We start from the raw sequence: 17,233 nt of genomic DNA, 5'->3' as shown, positions 1-17,233 counted from the left end.
ATGAGCTCCAAAATAATTAGTGTGGTAAGCTATTAATATTAAGTAGTGCACGGTGTGGAAAGACTAGAACAGGATAAAAGAAAATGAGGGGATAGAGGGGCAGATTACAACTCTTAAATAGGATTCTCAGAGTGGGCTTCATTATTGAGCAGAGATTTGAAGGAGGTAATGGGGCATACTATGCAGTTAACTGGGGGAAGATCTGTTAATCTGAGGAAAGCTGTCCAGGCAAAGGATACTTACAGCTCCAAGGCTCCTAGTCAGTAGCAAGCCTAGCTTGTTAAGGAAACACCACAGAAGCCAGGAGTCAAATGAGAAAGGAGGAGAGTAAGTGCTGGCGGGGGTGGGGTGGGGGTTAGGGTGCCAGATTGTGTAGGGTTTTGTAAGGACTTTGGCTCTTATGTGACGTGAAGATTTCTTGGAGGATTTTGAGAAAAGGAATGGCGTGACCTGACACATTTTAAAAGCATCACTCAGACTCTTCTCTTGAAAAAGGACTGTAGGGGAGGGAAAGTGACAGGAGGGGCGAAATGAATGTCATGAACCAGGGTGGTTCTAGTGGAGGTGGTAAGAAGTGATCAGATTCTTCCTACTATTGAATAAAAGGCATGAGAGAAAGAAGAATCTTGGATGACTCCAAGATTTTTTAACCGAGTGACTGGAAGGATGGAGTTACCATCAATTGAGATGGGAGAGACTTCATGTGGAGCAAGTTTGAAGGGTAAGATCAAGACTTCAGTAACGGAATGTTAAGTTTGAGATGCTTACTCATCATCATGTTGTCAGGTAGTCAGTTGGGATGTGTGATTCTGCAGCAGGAGAGAGAGCTGTGGGCTAGAGAGCAAAACTAGGGAGTCATCAGCAAACGGATAGTATTTCAAACCATTATAATGAGTGTAGATAAAGAACTGAAAAATAGAAGAGGATGAAGGACTGAATCCTGGAGCAGTCCCACATGAAGAGCTGTAGAGAAAAGGAGGACCTAGTAAAGGAGAATGAGAAGGGAAAAACAAGAGAGTAGAGTGTCATGGAAACCAAGTGAAGAAAGTGTTTCCCCAGTGGTTAAATTTTGCTGTATTTCTCATTTTAATTTTTTATGAAAGTGCCCTCCAAACAGAATTCCTTTTGGTTTAGAGTCAGCACTTGATTTTCCAGAAATTGTCTTAATTTCAAGTTATATATTTCAATATTGACATTGGGTGTTTTGATAATCCAACATTTTGGTGTCTATACTGTGTTTTTCACCTTTTTAAGTTCTTTTAAACAGGACATTAAAAACATCAAAACTGTCTTTTAGAATAAGAGTCCCACCAAAACTTACTACCAAGCCACAACTGCAAAATTGTGATTAGAAGACAAACCTATCATGTTTAGATCCAAAACTGGATTTGAATTGTACAATACAGTAGAAAGGAACAAATAGTGTTGAGCTAAAAAATCACTGACATACAGGTTTGGCTGTAATAATTTATAAAATATTATGCAGTTTATTTAAAGAGGAAAAATCAGATCAAAAGCGAGGAGTTGGAGGAGGAGGAGGAGGAGGAGGAGGGGCAGCAGGAGGAGACAAACCAACCTTTATCTAAAAAACATAGACTGAAAAAAATATTTTGGAAGTCTCTTCTAGCCTTAATATTTTATCTCCCTACATATAATACATTCTTTCCTTATAAGAATACAAAATAATCCTGAACTAGATAACTGTCTTTAATTTATTCAGTGGTGCCCTACAAATGAGACCAAAAGCTGTTTAAGGGCTTCCCTGGTGGCACAGTGGTTGAGAGTCCGCCTGCCGATGCAGAGGACACGGGTTCATGCCCCGGTCAGATCCCACGTGCCGCGGAGCGGCTGGACCCGTGAGCCATGGCCGCTGAGCCTGTGCGTCTGGAGCCTGTGCTCCACAACAGGAGAGGCCACAACAGTGAGAGGCCCACGTACAGCAAAAAAAAAAAAAAAAAAAAAAGGCTGCTTATAGAGACTGCCTTCATGACTTACTGGTAATAATAGTTGTGTGGGTTGAATAAGACGATTTCTATGATCAGAATAAAATTCTTATCTGGAAGAAATCATAAAACCATTGATCAATTCAGCAAATGTGTACTTAATGCTACTCAATAAATGAATAGGGTAAGTTCACAAAAGCATTGATCAATTCAGCAAATGTGTATTTAATGCTACTCAATAAATGAATAGAGTGAGTAAGTATGATGGAAACAGTGGGCTCTATATTCAGCTGTGTTCAGATTTTGACTCAGATGCTATAAAATCTCAGTTAAATCACATAATCTCTGTGAGCCTCATTTTCTTCATCTGTAAACTGGGCTAATTATATTACCACATAGGTTGTTGAGATAATGTACATTAAAGAAATACACACACCCAATAAATGCTAACTAGCTATTTTTATTACGTCTAGATCTAGAGACTAAGCTAAACATTGTTGAGAAAGAAAGACATCATGTTTGCCCTCAAGTACCTTACAGTTCAGCAGAAGATAAAACACAATTCTAGTGTAAGTATTCAGTAGTGGTCAGTGTAGAGTGCTGCTTAATATGAGGTCCATTTCTTCCATTTGTTTTTTCTCAGTAACTGCTTCATTGTTCATTATTTTCAGGGCCCCCTTCTAATAGAGTATACATTATTTTAAAATAAAACACTTATTTTTGATAGTTAATAAATATCTTTTACTTGTTTTAGTTCTGACATTTGGGAGACCATGGAATACAACACTTGGACACCAGATGAGTTCAGTGATCTAAATAAATATATGACCTAAGATTCTGTTGAGAAAATTTGATCTGTATTTTACAATATGACTTAAGCTCTTTATACCACAGAAACCATTCCAAAAGTTCAAAATATTAATCCATTGCATGAGAAAAAGGAATATCAGTTTTAGGGATGGAAGATTTTTTATTTGCAATGTGGTATAACCCTTGGGCAAACACAAAGTAATAAATTAATGCTTTCTGAGCTTGAATTATGCCATTCAGTTTGTTGCTCAGAATTGTTAAAAGAAAAACCAAAACAGAGGCCACATTTTGAATATACTTTTTGACCAAACACTCATAGTTAAATAACCAAAACTTAAACTATCCTGATTTCCCCAAAGTACTGACTCTGACCTAAAACAATCCTGATTTCCCCAAAGTACTGCCTCTGACCTAAAACACAAAAGCTTTCTTCAGGTGCTACTCCCATAAAAAGACGTTAAGTTTCTAGTAACCAATCACACACACACAAAAAATGTACTCCCTCATCCATGCTTTATAAATTCAGCTGTAACTGCTGAATGCTGAGCTTCTAACCACCTTTCAGCTCAAATCGCCCTGATTGTGAGTAGTGTTTCTTGCTTGATAAAATGTTTACATCAAGTAAAGCTCTCCAAATTTTCTTTTGACAGAACAATAGAACTATTACAAAGCTAGCGTCTCATCTATGAATGTTTCCTTGGTACCCAAGACCTGTTTTGGGCACTTAAACTACTTATCTAATGGAAGTTTGAGAGTTCTCTTTTTCATTTACAGTATTCTTTACCTTAAGTTACCTTAGTGACTAATGAGGTTTGTTTCCCAGACTGTACTGACACAGGAAGTTGGTTGAGAAGTTATTACAAGGATTCCAAGTGTCGATAGGACTCTCACAATGTCAGCTCTCCTTTGAAAGAAATTAAAGTCCACACGAGTAGAATGAATACAATTTTGTGAGGAGATATTAGAACCACACCCTCTCCTATCTAAAACTGAATTAGAATGACTCAAATACAGGGACTTCTCAGATACTGAAAACCTGGAGAGTAATTGTGTGGTGAATACTATCATCCCTATATACTCCACACTGTGAAATAGACAATGCATTTCCTGGCCTTTCCAGAAACCAAAAATATATTAGGAAACCAGAAGTTTTCCTCCAGAAATAAGTCTCTAGATTGTATCTTTGGAATAATTTCTGATCATTTCCTTGAGACCTTTAACTTTTTTTCGGTAGACTCTAAACTTGGCCATGATGGTGTAGGATGCAAGGACAGTGCTCTCTTTATTTTCCAGGTAGCTTGATCCTTAGCAATAAGGTGAGATGTTTGAATAAACAGGGTTTTTTTTTCTGCCTGTTAATATTTCCAGAGCACGTAGAGGTCCACCATGTCAGAAATGGTGATACATATTTCTGATCCTTACCTGACCAGGGAAAGCAGCACCACAATTAAAATGCAGTTTCAGGGACTTGCATGGTGGCGCAGTGGATAAGACGCCGTGCTCCCAATGCAGGGGTCCCAGGGTCGATCCCTGGTCAGGGAACTAGATCCCACATGCATGCCACAGCTAAGAGTTTGCATGCCACAACTAAGGAGCCCGCCTGCTGCAACTAAGACCCAGTGCAACCAAATAAATAATTTTTTTAAAAATGCAGTTTCACTAAAATATCATCTCTTAAAGTGATTTCTTATTGTTTGAGTTCATCAAAGGAACTTTTATTTATTTCTTTGTAAGGTATACTGTGCCTCTGAGTGGTGTTTCTGACTATGGAGCAACCGTAAATATAATTTAAATATCAGCCTGGAATGGCTTTTGTATATCTAAGTATCTAGTGTTCTTTTGATTCATTCATTAAACAAATATTTATTAAGTCATACTTTATGCCAGATCCTCTGGCTATAGAATTATAAAACAAACAAACCTATCTCCCTGCCTTCAAAGAACTCCAGTGGGGAGAGCCCAAGTAAGAAAGCAAATCCCAAAAGTATGAGAGGTTCTATAACCACTACCTTGTTTTATAATGAAGACCAAGTTTCTTCTCATGTCTTCTTCAAAGAGCCAGATTAGGTGTGTTTGTAAGTCCCTTGTTGGTAGCTCAGGATGTATTTCCCATCGATATTAACCTGCATGTAGTGATTAGATCACTCAGACCAGAGACACAGATACTCATTCATGTATTTGTTTTCAACCGATGCTGTTTATTTTCCCCATATTTGTCTTAATTTTCCATAATCATAGAAAGAATTACTATGTGAAATAAAATATTCTCTACCATATCATTTCATGAACATAAAATATAGCAAACATTCTATACAATTATCAGAGACACAATATTAAAAATGAAAGCTAATGAAGCATAGTCCTTAGCTTAGGCTAGCAGTTTTCAAACTTTTTGTTTTAGAACTTTTTGTCCTTAAAAATTATTGGGGACCCCAAAGAACTTTCATTTATGTGGTTTCTATCTATCAATATTTACCATGTAGAAATTAAAACTGAGAAAAAGGGCTTCCCTGGTGGCGCAGTGGTTGAGAGTCCGCCTGCCGATGCAGGGGACACAGGTTCGTGCCCCGGTCCGGGAAGATCCCACATGCCGCGGAGCGGCTGTGCCCGTGAGCCATGGCCACTGAGCCTGCGCGTCCGGAGCCTGTGCTCCACAACGGGAGAGGCCACAACAGTGAGAGGCCCGCGTACCACAAAAAAAAAAAAAACTGAGAAAAAATATACTTTACTTAAAAATAATAACAATAAACCCATTAGGTGATAACATACACACATTACGAAAATGACTGTATTTTTCCAAACAAAAAAGCTAATGAGAAGAGTGACATTATTCTACATGCTTGGCAAATCTCTTTTATGTCTGGCTTAATAGGAGGTACCTGGGTTTATATCTACTTCTGTGTTTAACCTGTTGTGACATACCATTTTGGTTGAAGTATATAAAGAAAAACCTGGCCTCAAACAGGTATGTGGTTGGAAAAGAGGAGTATTTAAGAACTTCTTCAGATAGCCATGGATGTTCGTCTTTGATATTACATTAAAATTTGACTAGTTGTAAGTTTTTTAAAGGTTAGTTGCAATGTACAATCTGAAATCATATTAAGCAGCTCTTTATGCTCTGTTACATTAAAATCTAATAGTCCATTTTTCATTTTTAATGGATCTTTTACCCATGCATGATTTTGTAATATCATGCATTCACTGGTCATCTGGAAAATATTGGTTCACTGAGTTATGCATTTCTTCTAAAAGTTGACACACTATATTTTACAATATCAAAAAATCACGTTTGTTAAAATCACTACTAGTCTCATCAGAAAAGTCTTCAGGTACTAGTAAGCTGCCAAGCTTACAATGGGGGATAGAGGTTTTCTGAAATTCTGATTTTCTTGAATAGGGGCTTCCTTTGGCTCCAGGTCACTGATGGTAGTACCTATAATGCAATGCAGGGGATGGAAGCAGGGAATTAGGAGATTTGTGAGTGGTGAGGGCCTCTTGTTGATATATACTTCCCTTGGCTATTTCTCAGGCTAGGCCATCTCACTGTTACCTTTTTCATCTATGGACCCCTGAAAATTGTCTGACTTTTCCATTGCCACCATTAGTTAGCTAGAGCCACCTTATCATTAACTTGAAAATATTTTGGGAGTCCACCGATAGAGACAGTCTGAGGGGTGCTTTGTGGGGGTCCTTCTACCCTGTTCATTTGTGCAAGATGCACATCACCATCCCACCCTATGATGGATCATTAGGCAGCATCTTGGGAGAGCCAAAGTTTATACTATTAGCTGTTTCTGACTAAGGTTTTTCTTCTTTTCCAACCCACGATGGAAAAGAATCATTCTCATAGCCACTCTTCTTCTTGAGGCAATCAACAAACCTTTCTTGAGGCAATCAACAAACCTTTTCAATTTTTCTGAAGTTTCCTTTTTTTTTTCTTATAGCAACCAGTTGAAATAGAGATAAAAGACTCCTTATCCTTTATCCCTTTACACTCTAATAGGGATGATAAGGTCTTACATAATGTTGGCCTTTGGCTCCACAAAAATTGAAAGAAAGCTAAGCTTCATTTAGGGGAAATAACAAAAGTCGGTAGCTTTCCTGGAATCTCCATCATACGAGCCAGTAGGACCTCTGGGACAGAGAGGTAAGGAGATGGAAGAACAGTCTGAGGAACTGAAGACGTGTTCATAAGATCAGCATTCACAGCAGCGATGTGGGCAGAAACTGCAGAACTGGATTATACTCTTCTCTATTTTTTCTCTAGGTCACTCCTACTTACTAGGTTAACTAGGGTAAAAAAGTGGAGATTAGAAATAAAGGACCCCTCAGTAAGTGACCAGGTTCCAAAAGTTTCCACCATGTACCAGTACCCTCCAGGAAGATTTTGTTGATTTAGTTTCCCTACAATTATCCCTTCTTTATTCTAAAGTCTAGAGTTCAGAGGCAGATTAGTATATTCCAAAATTTGCCTTAGTCCAAGGCACTATTCCTATGACAGAGACATGCTAGGAAGTTCCAGGGTTCTCCAGGGAGCACTAGATGCTAGAACATCTTGTATTTGCTAAAACCTTCAGAAGGCATAATAGAGCTAACTTGAAGTATGATCCATGGCCCAGCAGCAGTGGCATCATCTGGAAGCTCGACAGAAATGCAGAATCTCGGGGTCCATACCCAGGCCGACCGAGAGATCCCCAGGTGATCCGTAAACACATTAAAGTCTGAGAAACACTGCTGAAGCTATGCGTTACATCCCCCACCCATATTAATTTCCACTGATCAGTCAGAGGCCTTGTTTCAGGCCAAAAATTTATTGTTGGTTTATAATATTATTGTTAAAAACAATATTATTTTTTAAATGATTACATTGCTTGAAGGGAAGACAGACTGGTAGAACTACTGCAGAAAGCTAATATATTTGTTTTATTTTTCTAACTTAGTCGTTGCACATACATGCAATGAGATTTAACAGACCCCTTATCTGACTGGTAGGCAACAGATAAATCCAGGGACCTATGATTATACCTTGTCAGAACAAAATAGCTTTATTTTTCTTTCATGCAACTACCAACAAAAGTGATTCCCAAAGTTTAGTACCAGGACCAGCAGCATCACATCACCTGCGAACTTGTTAGAAGTGCAAATGCCTGGGCTAGCCAAGACCCTCTGAGTCAGGCTCTGGGGATGGAACTCAGAAATCTGTATTTTAATAAGCCCTCTAGGTGATCCTGGTGCATGCCCAAACTGGAGACCCACTGGTCTTGATCCATAATTATCTTCTGATACATATAAGCCGACCATTTAAGGTTTTTTTTTTTTTCTCTAGTGTCTAAGGTAAGCTTCCTTAACTGGGAACCAAATCAGCCTCTTCCCATGTCTTCGTTTGGAAAATCTAGGTGCCTACACCAGGTGATACCAAAAGAATGATCACATCAAAATGTTCTCATGGATATACTAAAAAAAAAAAACAACCCCAGAACAAAAAACAAACAAACAAAAAAACCCCTCTAGAAATGATGATAGAGCTTGTATTGATACAATCGTCACCTTTAGGTAAATAAAAGAGATTGGGCTTCCCTGGTGGCGCAGTGGTTGAGAGTCCGCCTGCCGATCAGGGGACACATGTTCATGCCCCGGTCCGGGAAGAGCCTACATGCAGCGGAGCGGCTGCACCCGTAAGCCATGGCCACTGAGCTTGCGCGTCCGGGGCCTGTTGCTCTGCAACGGGAGAGGCCACAACAGTGAGGGGCCCGTGTACGGCAAAAAAATAAAATAAAAAAATAAAAGATTAATGACTGCCTACAAAACCATATTTAACTTTTTCCAAAGTTAGTTAAGAATCTGATACTATGGTGTGCCCAGGTGGCCCTTGGACACTCAATTCATTTTTATTACTGCTCACATTAATATTTTGACTGATTAGCCTCATTGTCCAGAAACGACTGATTTTTTAAATAGCAGCAGCAAGACGTTAGACACTCCTGCTAAATGCAATGTGATATATGGATTGAATCCTGAAACAGAAAAAGACATTAGTGGAAAATGAATGAAATTAGAATAAATTCCAAAGTTTAATCAATAGTAATATACCAATGTTGGTTCTAAGTTTTGAAAAATGTACTATGGCAATGCAAAATATTAACATTAGGGGAAACTGGGTAAGGGTATATAGGAACCCTGTATTATTTTTGCAACATTTCTGTAAATCTAAAATTATTCCAAAACAAAAAGTTTCTTAAAAATATCTCTCCCTGACCCTTCACTTAACAAAACTGTTGCAGTATTACCAGGTAAAACAAATTAAAGAACTGCTCTGTACCAACCCAGGCTGCCCATTTGTAAGTCGACCAACATTGTTTAATTTGTTTTCTTGGGATGCCAGCAAAGCTACTAGCAGTCACAAAACACATTTACTAAATGTATAGGACAGGCAGTTAAAGCAGGAAAGGTGCTTCCTTTATTCTCCATTTCTTGAACTTTTGTGTATACAGTTTCCACTTGAATACTTTGTACTTGGTGATATGTTGTGTTAATAATAATCCTTAAATCATTTCATGATGACTGTTCCCATCTACCGCCACCCTCCTCCAGAGCACTTAATGCAGTGTGCTGCAGGAAGCCGGCATTCAGAGCTCAGATTTCTCTGACTAACTGACTGACTCAATGTGCTACCTGTAATTATATTTTAAAATTTAATCAAGGCAGTTCTAGGAACTCAAGGGGATAAAGTCAAAATCAACTATTCAAGTTAGGTTTGTATTAATTGTCTAGAGTGAATAGACTTCATCAAAACTTGTCAAAATGCAGAATTCATCAGTGGAAACCAGAATATCAGAAATTTAAATCATCCCTATGAAATACACTTAAGACTGAAGGTGAATAGTTCATGGTGAAGTTAACATTTCTAAAATAAATTTTGAGCTCAATAGAAAGTTACCAGTCTTACTTCTTTTGTGCTTTTTAAAAATTGTATTTTGTTTTTTAAAGTAATCAAGGATCACAAATATTATTTTGCTCTGGTTGTTGATATGTGTTGAGAAATTCTGAAAAAGACTTGTAATAGAAGGAAACATTTATCTCTCCAGTCTTCCTCAGTAGCATCTATGTAAAATAAAGCCAAAGCTACTTAAAAATACCAAGAATTATGATACAGCTAACAGATATTCTCAAAGCGTTTCTGATATATCATCTCAGTCCTCCTAAAATTCCTATAAGTAGATACAAGTCAGGAATTTCACCATTTTTCCAGTGGGAAAGCGGAAATTCAAAAAGATTTAAAACAGCATCCAGATTAAACCACAAATTGTAGTTCTTAGGCCATTGCTCTTTTAACTTACAATGTGTCATGCCCTTAGGTCCATATTACTTAGAGTAAATGATTAAGTGAACACAACCTCATATAGCTGCATATAACTCATTTTCTTTTCTTGACTCTGCAGTGAATGTTCAGGAGCAAAGCACTTGATGAAGTAAGCTGTGGATCCTTTAAAGAGGCAGATGCATGAAGTTGGAAGCAGTGAATGTGAGAGCAGTATTTGTTTTTCATTTAATTATTTCAACCCATGTTTTCTATTGTGGAGATGATAAAGCTTCATACAATTTTGGCAAAATGAATTTAAGCAAAAATGTATATATTTGATGTATTGTTTCCCATATCGATGACTAAATAAGGAGATTTACCTCAGGGGCTCCCAGTTGTAGTAAGTGGGAAAGAATTATCTTTATGATTTCCTGACGTGAGGTAATAAATTGAAAATTATTTGGTTGACACAATTACAAAATTGTTGGTCAGAAGCCAGGAGAATTATTGATTTCTCTTCTAGGTTTCTTTCTCAGTAACAAAATAGTTTTCAAATACCTGAATAAGATTTTACATTCACACCATTCATGGGGAGATTTAATATTTGAGCAGGTAAGTGGAGGTTTACTATCTGAATGGTGCCTTCTAGCCTTATACAAAATGAAGGTGAACCTAATGTACTTTACATAGCTGATAAAAGGTATTGTCTATTTAATATTTTATCTCAAATTAACATAAATATTTCGGCAATTGTTTTGAAACTAACATCTAACAAAGTGGTCAGGTTTTGATGTTCTAGATAAGAAAATACAGCGTGTTAACTTTTCCAGAGGAACATTATATTGTCATATCAAACACTTAAATAGGAGTCATGGCATTGATCCATAGGCATCTTTATTAAAAATATGTCTCCCTAAACTTGGAATTGTGTTTAATAAACATAGCACATTTAGTCCACATGAACTATTAAGTAAGGTACTTCCAGTACTCATTTATTCATTCATTCCATATAAATATTTCTCAGCCCTCACAACCAAGCATGGGCCATGTGAGGAAGCCAGAGAAGCAAAACACAATAAAAGGCCCCTCTCTGCCAGTAACTTAAAATTTAATGAAAAATCAAAACATACAAACATGAAGTCTTATATCTTAACCCAGGTGTTAAATAGCACTGGAAAAGAACAGTACTGTAAGGATTAGAAGATTATATCTCCAGATACAATCTTAAATATTAAATGAGGGAGAAAGCCTTGTGTTTTGGAAACAATGTATTATAATGGTTAGGAACATAGGTTTCTAAAAAAAAGTTTTTGGACAACATTATTACCTAAAATCATTCTACTGTGCTTAGATCTCTGAGGCTTATTTACTACTCATTGTAAGTTTGTACCCTTGAACACCATCTCTCTTAACAGCACCTCCTCCCCACATGCCCTGGTAACCACCATTTTACTCTCTGTTTTTAATAGGTGTAACTTTTTTAGATTCCACAAACAAGTGGTACCATACGGTACTTGTCTTTCTTTCTGACTTATCTCCCTTAGCATAATGTGCTCAAGGTCTATCCATGTTGTCATAAATGGGAGGATATCCTCCTTTCTCCTGGCTGAATAATATTCCATTGTGTATATGAACCACATTTTTTTAACATCTTTATTGGAGTATAATTGCTTTACAATGGTGTGTTAGTTTCTGCTTTATAACAAAGTGAATCAGCTATACATATACATATATCCCCATATCTCTTCCCTCTTGCATCTCCCTCCCTCCCACCCTCCCTATCCCACCCTTCTAGGTGGTCACAAAGCACTGAGCTGATCTCCCTGTGCTATGCAGCTGCTTTCCACTAGTTATCTATTTTACGTTTGGCAGTGTATATATGTCCATGCTACTCTCTCACTTTCTCCCAGCTTACTCTTCCCCCTTCCCATATCCTCAAGTTCATTCTCTAGTATGTCTGTGTCTTTATTCCCGTCATGCCCCTAGGTTCTTCATGACCATTTTTTCTTTTTTTTTTTCAGATTCCATATATATGTGTTAGCGTACGGTATTTGTTTTTCTCTTTCTGACTTACTTCACTCTGTATGACAGACTCTAGGTCCATCCACCTCACTACACATAACTCAATTTCGTTTCTTTTTATGGCTGAGTAATATTCCATTGTATGTATGTACCACATCTTCTTTATCCATTCACCTGTTGATGGACACTTAAGTTGCTTCCATGTCCTGGCTATTATAAATACAGCTGCAATGAACATTGTGGTACATGACTCTTTTTGAATTATGGTTTTCTCAGGGTTTATGCCCAGTAGTGGGATTTCTGGGTTGTATGGTAGTTCTATTTTTAGTTTTTTAACGAATCTCCATACTCTTCTCCATAGTGGATGTATCAATTTACATTCCCACCAACAGTGCAAGAGGGTTCCCTTTTCTCCACACCCTCTCCAGCACTTATTGTTATTAGATTTTTTGGTGATGGCCATTCTGACTGGTGTGAGATGATATCTCATTGTAGTTTTGATTTGCATTTCTCTAATGATTAATGATGTGGAGCATTCTTTCATGTGTTTGTTGGCAATCTGTATATCTTCTTTGGGAAAAATGTCTATTTATTCCTCTGCCCATTTTGGATTGGGTTGTTTGTTTTCTGATATTGAGCTACATGAGATGCTTGTAAATTTTGGAGATTAATCTTTTGGCAGTTGCTTCATTTACAAATATTTTCTCCCATTCTGAGGGTCGTTTTTTCATCTTGTTTGTGGTTTCCTTTGCTGTGCAAAAAGCTTTTAAGTTTCATTACGTCCCATTTGTTTATTTTTGTTTTTATTTCCATTTCTCTAGGAGGTGGGTCAAAAAGGATCTTGCTGTGATGTATGTCATAGAATGCTCTGCCTATGTTTACCTCTAAGAGTTTGATAGTGTCTGGCCTTACGTTTAGGTCTTTAATACAATTTGAGTTATTTTTGTGTATGGTGTTAGGGAGTGTTTTAATTTCATTCTTTAACATGTAGCTTCTGGTTTTCCCAGCACCACTTATTGAAGAGGCTGTCTTTTATCCACTATATATTCTTGCCTCCTTTATCAAAGATAAGGTGACCATATGTGCGTGGGTTTATCTCTGGGCTTTCTATCCTGTTCCATTGATCTATATTTCTGATTTTGTGCCAGTACAATACTGTCTTGATTACCATAGCTTTGTAGTATAGTCTGAAGTTAGGGAACCTGATTCCTCCGGCTCCATTTTTTCTTTCTCAAGATTCTTTTGGCTATTCAGGGTCACTTGTGTTTCCATACAAATTGTGAAATTTTTTGTTCTAGTTCTGTGAAAAATGCCAGTGGTAGTTTGATAGGGATTGCATTGAATCTGTAGATTGCTTTGGGTAGTATAGTCATTTTCCCAATGTCGATTCTTCCAAACCAAGAACATGGTATATCTCTCCATCTATTTGTATCCTTTCTTTCATCAGTGTCTCATAATTTTCTGCATACAGGTATTTTGTCTCCTTAGGCAGGTTTATTCCTAGGTATTTTATTCTTTTTGTTGCAATGGTAAATGGGAGTGTTTCCTTAATTTCACTTTCAGATTTTTCATCATTAGTGTGTAGGAATGCAAGAGATTTCTGTGCATTAATTTTGTATCCTGCTACTTTACCAAATTCATTGATTAGCTCTACTAGTTTTCTGGTAGCATCGTTAGGATTCTCTATGTATAGTATCATGTCATCTGCAAACAGTGACCGCTTTACTTCTTCTTTTCCGATTTGGATTCCTTTTATTTCTTTTTCTTCTCTGATTGCTGTGGCTAAAATTTCCAGAACTATGTTGAATAATAGTGGTGAGAGTGGACAACCTTGTCTTGTTCCTGGTTTTAGTGGAAATTGTTTCAGTTTTTCACCACTGAGGACAATGATAGCTGTGGGTTTGTCATATATGGCCTTTATTATGTTGAGGTAAGTTCCCTCTGTGCCTACTTTCTGGAGGGTTTTTATCATAAATAGGTGTTGAATTTTGTCAAAAGCTTTCTCTGCATCTGTTGAGATGATAATATGGTTTTTCTCCTTCAATTTGTTAATATGGTGTATCGCGTTGATTGTTATTTGTATATTGAAGAAGAATCCTTGCAATCCTGGGATAAACCACACTTGATCATGGTGCATGATTCTTTTAATGTGCTGTTGGATTCTGTTTGCTAGTGTTTTGTTGAGGATTTTTGCATCTATGTTCATCAGTGATGTAGTCCTGTAGCTTTCTTTCTTTGTGACATTTTTGTCTGTTTGGTAGCCAGGGTGATGGTGGCCTTGTAGAATGAGTTTGGGAGTGTTCCTCCCTCTGCTATATTTTGGAAGAGTTTGAGAAGGGTAGGTGTTAGCTCTTCTCTAAATGTTTGATAGAAGTTGCCTGTGAAGCCATCTGGTCCTGGGCTTTTGTTTGTTGGAAGATTTTTTTTTTTTTTTTTTTTTTTTGCGGTACACAGGCCTCTCACTGTTCTGGCCTCTCCTGTTGTGGAGCACAGGCTCCAGACACGCAGGCTCAGTGGCCATGGCTCACGGGCCCAGCCACTCCGCAGCATGTGGGATCCTCCCGGACCGGAGCGCGAACCCGTGTCCCCTGCATCGGCAGGCAGACTCTCAACCACTGCACCACCAGGGAAGCCCTGTTGGAAGATTTTTAATCACAGTTTCAATTTCAGTGCTTCTGATTGGTCTGTTCATATTTTCTATTTCTTCCTGGTTCAGTTTCAGAAGGTTGTGCATTTCTAAGAATTTGTCCATCTTTTCCAGGTTGTCCATTTTATTGGCATAGAGTTGCTTGTAGTAATCTCTCACGATCCTTTGTATTTCTGCAGTATCAGTTGTTACTTCTCATTTTTCAGTTCTAAATCTATTGATTTGAGTCTTCTCCCTTTTTTCCTTGATGAGCCTGGCTAATGGTTTATCAATTTTGTTTATCTTCTCAAAGAACCAGCTTTTAGTTTATTGATCTTTGCTATCATTTCCTTCATTTCTTTTTCATTTATTTCTGATTTGATCTTTATGATTTTGTTCCTTCTGCTAACTTTGGGCGTTTTTTATTCTTCTTTCTCTAATTGCTTTAGCTGTAAGGTTAGGTTGTTTATTTGAGATGTTTCTTGTTTCTTAAAGTAGGATTGTATTGCTATAAACTTCCATCTTAGAACTGCTTTTGCTGCATCCCATAGGTGTTGAGTCATCGTATTTTCATTATCATTTGTTCTAGGTATTTTTTCATTTCCTCTTTGAAGTTTTTAGTGATCTCTTGGTTATTAAGTATTGTATTGTTTAGCATCCATGTGTTTGTATTTTTTACAGATTTTTTTCCTGTAATTGATATCTAGTCTTATAGCGTTGTGGCAGAAAAGATACTTGATAACGATTTCAGTTTTCTTAAATTTTCCAAGGCTTGATTTGTGACCTAAGATATGGTCTATCCTGTAAAATGTTCCATAAGCACTTGAGAAGAAAGTGTATTCTGTAGTTTTTGGATGGAATGTCCTATAAATATCAATTAAGTCTATCTTGTTTAATATATCATTTAAAGCTTGTGTTTCCTTATTTATTTTCATTTTGGATGATCTGTCCATTGGTGAAAGTGGGGTGTTAAAGTCCCCTACCATGATTGTGTTACTGTTGGTTTCCCCTTTTATGGCTGTTAGTATTTGCCTTATGCAGTAGGTGCTCCTATGTTGGGTGCATAAATATTTACCATTGTTATATCTTCTTCTTGGATTGATCCCTTGATCATTATGTAGTGTCCTTCTTTGTCCCTTTGTAACATTCTTTATTTTAAAGTCTATTTTGTCTGATATGAGAATTGCTACCCCAGCTTTCTTTTGATTTCCGTTTGCACGGAATATCTTTTTCCATCCCCTCACTTTCAGTCTGTATGTGTCCCTACGTCTGAAATGAGTCTCTTGTAGATAGCATATATATGGGTCTTGTTTTTGTATCCATTCAGCCAGTCTGTGTCTTTTGTTTGGAGCCTTTAATGCATTTACATTTAAGGTAAGTATCGATATGTATGTTCCTATTCCCATTTTCTTAATTGCTTTGGGTTTGTTATCAGAGGTCTTTTCCTTCTCTTGTGTTTCCTGCCTAGAGAAGTGCCTTTAGAATTTGTTGTAAAGGTGGTTTGGTGGTGCTGAATTCTCTTAGATTTTGCTTGTCTGTAAAGGTTTTAATTTCTCTGTCAAATCTGAATGAGATCCTTGCTGGGTAGAATAATCTTGGTTGTAGGTTTTTCCCTTTCATCACTTTAAATATGTCCTGCCACTCCCTTCTGGCTTGCAGAGTTTCTGCTGAAAGGTCAGTTGTTAACCTTATGGGGATTCCCTTGTATATTATGTGTTGTTTTTCCCTTGCTGCTTTTAATAATTTTTCTTTGTATTTAATTTTTGATAGTTTGTTTAATATGTGTCTTGGCATGTTTCTCCTTGGATTTATCCTGTATGGGACTCTCTGTGCTTCCTGGACTTGATTAACTGTTTCCTTTCCCATATTAGGGAAGTTTTCAACTATAACCTCTTCAAATATTTTCTCAGTCCCTTTTTTTTTTTCTCTTCTTCTTCTGGGACCCTTATAATTCGAATATTGGTCCATGTAATGTTGTCCCAGAGGTCTCCAAGACTGTCCTCAATTCTTTTCATTGTTTTTTCTTTATTCTGCTCTGCAGTAGTTATTTCCACTATTTTATCTTCCAGGTCACTTATCCATTTTTCTGCCTGAGTTATTCTGTTATTATTCTGTTATTGATCCCTTCTAGAGAATTTTTAATTTCATTTATTGTGTTGTTCATCATTGTTTGTTTGCTCTTTAGTTCTTTTAGGTCCTTGTTAAACATTACTTGTATATGATCCAAAATCTTGGAAATAGAATGGAGAACATACAACTATCATTATTTTGAAATCTTTTTCAGGTAGACTGCCTATTTCCTCTTCATTTGTTAGGTCTGGTGGGTTTTTACCTTGCTCCTTCATCTGCTGTGTGTTTCTCTGTCTTCTCATTGTGCTTAACTTACTGTGTTTGGGGTCTCCTTTTCGCAGGCTGCAGGTTCATAGTTCCCGTTGTTTGTGGTGTCTCTCCCCAGTGGCTAAGGTTCATTCAGTGGCTTGCATAGGCTTCCTGGTGGAGGGGACTGGTGCCTGTGTTCTGGTGGATGAGGCT

Source organism: Phocoena phocoena, chromosome 1 (assembly GCF_963924675.1).
Source record: "Phocoena phocoena chromosome 1, mPhoPho1.1, whole genome shotgun sequence".
Lineage (NCBI taxonomy): Eukaryota > Metazoa > Chordata > Mammalia > Artiodactyla > Phocoenidae > Phocoena > Phocoena phocoena.
Note: the sequence above shows the minus strand (reverse complement) of the source record.